General features: G+C 36.6%; 1 non-coding gene across 1 annotated transcript; it reads left to right on the forward strand.

Annotated features, from left to right (window-relative positions):
- The first annotated feature begins 6,302 nt into the window (after window positions 1-6,302).
- On the forward strand, window positions 6,303-6,365 carry LOC115898880. The gene has a single exon (XR_004058535.1). It is a non-coding gene; the product is annotated as a small nucleolar RNA SNORD43 (small nucleolar RNA).
- Window positions 6,366-7,262: the final 897 nt, after the last annotated feature.

Here is a 7,262-nt window from a genome sequence, read left to right on the forward strand (position 1 = left end):
GGATCCCAGAGGTGGCCTTCCCAGTCACCCTGGGTTTAGAGTGTTGAAGGATTCAGGAGGACAAGAGAAACCTCGGGTTGAAAGAAGAGAATCTTTATTGAGTGCACTCAGGCCCAGCTGACTCATGTCCAAAAGACTGGGCCCAGAACAAAGACAGTACCTGACTTTTATACACACTTTACAAAAGAGGGTGGGCTAGCTTGAAGCAAGCGTACAGTGGCGTGAAAGCAGGGATACAGAGGCAGGACAATGACAGGATTGGACATGACCGTTGCCAAGCAACCCAGATGTTCATTGTCTAGGTTTGCCTGGGCACGGGCTTATCCTATAACCTTCACTTTGGTGCCCAGGCAGCTGTAGTTCAGGCCTACTCAGGCTTCTCGTGACCTTCGTTGTACTTCTTAGATAAAACAGAGTACTTGAAGTCACTAGTTACAGAGAACAAGAATCTATACACTCATTTCATAAAACAAAGGAAAATTGGTTTTTGTTTTCCTTATGTTGAGGGAGTGCTAGGAGAGCCTCCAGAGCACATTAGATAATATTATCAAGACTTTTCCTGGGTCTGGGCCATGCATGTTGCTGCCTCTGGGACAAGTCGTGTAATACAGGAAAACTTATTTCTCTTTCTTTTTAATTTTATTTTTATTTAATTTCCCACCTCAATAGGGGGTTCTTCCCAGCCCAACTCAACCGGTCTATAAGGTTTCTTGGGGATGCTCATGCTAAGGGCACTGACAGGGATGCATTCGTCATGTCAGTGCAATGGGTAACCCATATTTTAAGTTTATCCTGATCAAAACTTGCCTATGTGCAGGCACAATTAGAAGAAATAAAACATGGAACATTCCAGAGACAATGGGAAACCTTTTTTTCAACCGGTACTTTGAAAGTTCTAAATGGAATCAAGGAGCTACCATTACCTTCTTAGGGAAAATAATTCCCAATTGAGTGAGTGCCTTAATGAAACAGAGAGAAGTGCTTGTCAGATTGAAACTAAAGATGAAAAAAAGAAGCCCCCTCTGGGGGCTTCTTCCACTAGCCTCCCCTTGCCTGCTACTCAGCCTGTCTTCTGCACCTTTTTTCCCACCTCTACTTTATCTTTCACTCCCTCCTTCCTCTTCTACTCTTTCATTTTGAAGGGATTACATTTTCTCTAGACTCATCTGTATGTTTTCTTGTAAAATTCTGTCATAAATTCCTATGATTTTGTTACCTTGGTATCCATTTCAGTCTTCCTCTAAAACACCGGAACCACTTGAAAAAGCTTAAATTTTCTGTGCTTTGAAATGTAAATTTGTCGCGCTGTTCTCTAAAATTCAGTAAAGGTATCAGCCACGTGGGACAGATAAATGTCAGTTTATTCCATTTACAGAGAAATAGTTTGAATCTAACTGTTCTTTAAACTATGAGTTTTACCTGACTCATAGCTACAGGCTTACGATTAAAGCTACAAGATCTTTTTTGTCTGTCTGTATTTTATTTGTGTGTGTGTGTATGCATGTGTGTGTGTGTACATATATAATATATGTATATCTATATGTATATATATATTTATCTGTATATTGTCTACAGAACCAAATTGGCTTATAAATAAATGAACACTTGTAAATTAAGTAAATAAACCCAAATGCTTTTCAAGTTCATGTGACAGCAATCTTTTGGTGGATGAGACTGGTCTAATATTGGTTTGATGGCAATGGCTATGTCTTCTGAGTCATTAGAAAAATGCATATATATTTAAATGTAGGGCTCTTTTATACTTATCTGGCATACAGTAATGTAAACTTGTTGATAGAAAATTTTGTTTGCGCTAGTGGCTAGATTTTTCTAGTCCCATGAAGTCTTCTATGTAATTGTTAAAAGTGAATGAATTGAATGGATGTAAATGGGATAAAAGTTTGTAAATGAACTCTTGAAAATGGTTATGTTTCATAATATGTTTACTTGGGAGGACATTCATTGAATTAGATCATTTCCAGATAAGATGTAATTCTGAGACATTGGTTACTGAATATGAGTTCAGGCTCATATGCTTTTGGCTTCTTATTTGAAAGAAAGAAAAGTCATTTGAGTCTGTTGGTAAATATGTCCTATTCTGTGTTAAAAAGATATTCTGTTAGCCTATGTTTCTGGGAATTGTAAAATGTGTATTCATGGATTGTTGGTACATGACTGGCAGTTAAAAATTGCTTAAGTCCTAAATTTTCACTGAAGATTAGGGTTACTAAGAGTTAACATTTTAATTAATGTGTGTGATTAAACAGACAAGAAATACAGTCTGTATGCAAGTGTATGAAGAGGGTAGGATGTCTTTTTGGTAAGATAGATTGACGAGAAAAGAGAATAATTTTGTATAAGAAATAATCTTTTGTGGTAAATTTTTGTCCCAGAGTAAAGTGACTGGTTATTTAAGAAAGAGGAAGTATAGGAGAAAGCAGAAAATCTAAACATGTCAAAAATTGTCTAAATACATTATAATAGGTTTATGAAAATAAAGTTTATCTCCCAATAAATTCGATATTCATGGACTGTATCTCAAAATAATAAGCTATTTATGACAGACCCACAGCCAATATCATACTGAATGGGCAAAAACTGTAAGCATTCCCTTTGAAAACTGGCACAAGACAGGGATGCCCTCTCTACCACTCCTATTCAACATAGTGTTGGAAGTTCTGGCTAGGGCAATCAGGCAAGAGAAAGAAATAATGGGTATTCAATTAGGAAAAGAAGAAGTCAAATTGTCCCTGTTTGCAGATGACATGATTGTATATTCAGAAAACCCCATCGTCTCAGCCCAAAATCTCCTTAAGCGGATAAGCAGCTTCAGCAAACTCTCAGGATATAAAATCAATGTGCAAAAATCACAAGCATTCTTATATACCAATAACAGACAAACAGAGAGCCAAATCATGAATGAACTCCCATTCACAATTGCTTCAAAGTGAATAAAATACCTAGGAATCCAACTTACAAGGGATGTCAAGGACCTCTTCAAGGAGAGCTACAAATCACTGCTCAGTGAAATAAAAGAGAACAAAAACAAATGGAAGAACATACCATGCTCATGAATAGGAAGAATCAATATTGTGAAAATGGCCATACTGCCCAAGGTAATTTATAGATTCAATGCCATCCCCATTAAGCTACCAATGACTTTCTTCACAGAATTGGAAAAAACTGCTTTAAAGTTCATTTGGAACCAAAAAAGAGCCCGCGTTGTCAAGACAATCCTAAGCCAAAAGAACAAACCTGGAGGCATCACGCTACCTGACTTCAAACTATACTACAAGGCTACAGTAACCAAAACAGCATGGTACTGGTACCAAAACAGAGATATAGACCAATGGAACAGAACAGAGCCCTCAGAAATAATACCACACATCTACGGCCATCTGATCTTTGACAAACCTGACAAAAACAAGAAATGGGGAAAGGATTCCCTATTTAATAAATGGTGCTGGGAAAATTGGCTAGCCATATGTAGAAAGCTGAAACTGGATCCTATCCTTACTCCTTATACGAAAATCAATTCAAGATGGATTAGAGACTTACATGTTAGACTTAAAACCATAAAAACCCTAGAAGAAAACCTAGGTAATACCATTCAGGACATGGGCATGGGCAAGGACTTCATGTCTAAAACACCAAAAGCAACGGCAGCAAAAGCCAAAATTGACAAATGGGATCTAATTAAACTAAAGAGCTTCTGCACAGCAAAAGAAACTACCATCAGAGTGAACAGGCAACCTACAGAATGGGAGAAAATTTTTGCAATCTACTCATCTGACAAAGGGCTAATATCCAGAACCTACAAAGAACTCAAACAAATTTACAAGAAAAAAACAACCCCATCAAAAAGTGGGCAAAGGATATGAACAGACACTTCTCAAAAGAAGACATTTATACAGCCAACAGACACATGAAAAAATACTCATCATCACTCGCCATCAGAGAAATGCACATCAAAACCACAGTGAGATACCATCTCACACCAGTTAGAATGGAAATCATTAAAAAGTCAGGAAACAACAGGTGCTGGAGAGGATGTGGAGAACTAGGAATGCTTTTACACTGTTGGTGGGACTGTAAACTAGTTCAATCATTGTGGAAAACAGTGTGGCGATTCCTCAAAGATCTGGAACTAGAAATACCATTTGACCCAGCCATCCCATTACTGGGGATATACCCAAAAGATTATAAATCATGCTGCTATAAAGACACATGCACACATATGTTTATTGCAGCACTATTCACAATAGCAAAGACTTGGAATCAACCCAAATGTCCATCAGTGACAGACTGGATTAAGAAAATGTGGCACATATCCACCATGGTATACTATGCAGCCATAAAAAAGGATGAGTTCATGTCCTTTGTAGGGACATGGATGCAGCTGGAAACCATCACTCTCAGCAAACTATCTCAAGAACAGAAAACCAAACACCGCATGTTCTCACTCAGAGGTGCGAATTGAACAATGAGATCACTTGGACACAGAAAGGGGAACATCACACACTGGGGCCTATTGTGGGGAGGGAGGAGGGGGGAGGGATAGCATTAGGATATATACCTAATGTAAATGACGAGTTAATGTGTGCAGCACACCAACATGGCACATGTATACATATGTAACAAACCTGCACGTTGTGCACATGTACCCTAGAACTTAAAGTATAATAATAAAAAAAAAGCAAAAAAAAAAAGAAAGAAAATAAAGTTTATAAAAGGAGTTTTCTGTGTGATCAGCTTGGCTACAATTGAAAGGACATTTTTTATTGGTTTTTCTAAGGATTGAGCTTTGATGTTTAGAAATGCACTGATGCAGAATTTCAAAATCTAATCCCCTGTGTTAGAACAAGATTTTCTTAAAATACTGATTTGCTCTTAGTAAAGTTGCAGGACGTTTTTATTTTTAATTCCAAAATCTCTTCCCTTAACAGCCATCCTGCAAACTATAAACAGTTTTTATTTATGTCACATTTCTTTCTTAGATCTACCTAATTTTCCTAGTTTCAGGTTAGAAATGCAGCTGTCCTTTTTACCCTTGAAAAGTTATATTGTTTTGCTTGGCTCCGGTAATAATCCTCTCCTTCAATCTTTTCATCACCCCCAGTAATTTTTCTCCAGTTCTAATACTGATGTTATGGTCCGACGCTAAAATTTTTATCTTGAAAGTCTAGAAAGACAATGTTTCCTTCAGTACAACTTGATTCTGTATTTTTCACTTCTCTTGATGTTTCTGAATTGTTCCATGTAACCAGGAAACTTCCCATGCTGTTACTAAAAACCATGTATTCCCCTCTGCTCAAGGTACTAGTTTTCTTGTTTCCATCCTTCTTTAATATAGTGTACACGCATAATCCTGGACACACTTTTCCTGTGTCTGATTAAATTCAGGTACCCTTTTCATCAGGTTTAACTTCCAGGTTATCTAAATGGGCTTTCCATAAGGAGAAGCAACACACTGCAGGAGGTTTTCTTTTCTTTGCCTTTTTGATAACTGGCCTAGGAAACAAAGATTCTGTGTTTTACCAAGATAATTTCCTGTGCTTCATGTCTTTATTAGGTTTTTGATTATGTTGGGAAACTAACCTTCAGAAGAGTTCAGATTTCTACATCCAAATGGCATTCTGTATTGCTTTTAAAGTCTTTTGGTTATCACTCTGGTTAAGAGAATAAATATTATTTTACAGTCATCTGTGATTCTGTTTAATCAAGGACTTTGAACCTTTTGACATCTTTGGCAGGTATCCACAGGATCAAAATCCTAAGTCTTTTTGACCTAAAGCTAACTTTGGGATTTTCTAGTTGGGCCTTGAAGAGCATAAAATAATGTGTTTGTCATCTTGTGGAAATATTAAATGATTAGGCTTACGTGGTAAATTGTATGGGAAACATTGTTAATTGATAAGTGATTCTGGATCCTTTCTCAGTTACACTTATATTATTAAAATATATTTCAAAACTATAGGTTCCTACAAATCTAATATGTTGTCAGTCATAAATCTGGATTATTAATATGAGTATTCCAAAAAAGTACATGAAATTTGTAAAAGTCTGATGGTCCTGATGTGAAGATGTCAATTATAATTCTGGTTGTTATCTTAAAATGCTGCATATAGTAGAGGTGGCTCAATTTCCTTGTCAATTGTAAACTCTCATCAGATTTTTGACCGTGACTGTTCTGGGTTTTTGTCATCCATGGTTAATGTTTTAATTCTTCTCTGGAAGCAGTTGCAATCAGCTGTAGTCCAAAATTGTTTTTCATGGAATTGCTAATCAAGATTGAGTAAAACAATGGATGATGAAATTATTGATGGGTGGATAAAAACTGTGTGCTGATTGTCATGTTCTGATTTGGCTCTGTCACACTCGCGTGGCCGATGTGTGTCCATGTAGCTCCTATCTGGGAGCTGGAGGAAGCCTGTAACACTTTTAACTGCTCTGCTACCCAGCATTTGTCCCAGGAGTCCCTTTAGTGGTCAAAGTATTGCTAATTGGCACATAAGGCTATCTGTTAAGCAATTTTTAATGCCACTACTTAGTGTGTTTTTGTCTGGTGTTAGAGAAAAAAGTGGATGGCTAGTTTTCTTACAAGTTGAAAGGATTTAAAATAAGGTTTAGTGTAAATTTTGTTGAGTACAAAAGCATTCTTGATGTGTGTGAGCCTAGAAAAGATAATTACCCCTTTACTCGGCTTTCTGGGTGTCTGGTCAAGATTGAGTACTGCTGAGAATATTTAGAACTTAGGCAACTAGGAACCAGAGAGTAAGGGCTGCTTTGGTTTGGATGCTAATGGTGATATTTTTCCCCTGGGGGAGAAAAAGATTGAGTAAAACAAAATACTTTACATAAAATTAAGTAATTGACAAGGATATTGTTTTTATGACTTATTGAAAACATTGTTTTTTCCTTAAATGTTTTGTTCTCCAGATTTAATAAAACTTTCTTTCATAAGCTATCTAGAGTATGCAATAATTTGGTAAAGTATCTTTTTATGAAAGGTGGGAGCATTTGCTTTTTCTCCCTAACTGATTTCTCAAAAATTCAGAAACTAGTCATAAGTATTCTTATTTTTATTTATATAAGTTCAATAAAAATTTGCTGTCTCTTTATAAGCAGGATATAATTGGAAACATTGGCTATGTTATCAAGGTTTTGACTGATATGTCATATTTATGAATATGCATAAAATACCTGGCTTTAGGAGTTCCCAGCCTTAGTGAATGAGTAGACATTGTCACTTCCTGGAGGGC

This window comes from Rhinopithecus roxellana, chromosome 7, assembly GCF_007565055.1.
Source record: "Rhinopithecus roxellana isolate Shanxi Qingling chromosome 7, ASM756505v1, whole genome shotgun sequence".
Classification (NCBI taxonomy): Eukaryota; Metazoa; Chordata; class Mammalia; order Primates; family Cercopithecidae; genus Rhinopithecus; species Rhinopithecus roxellana.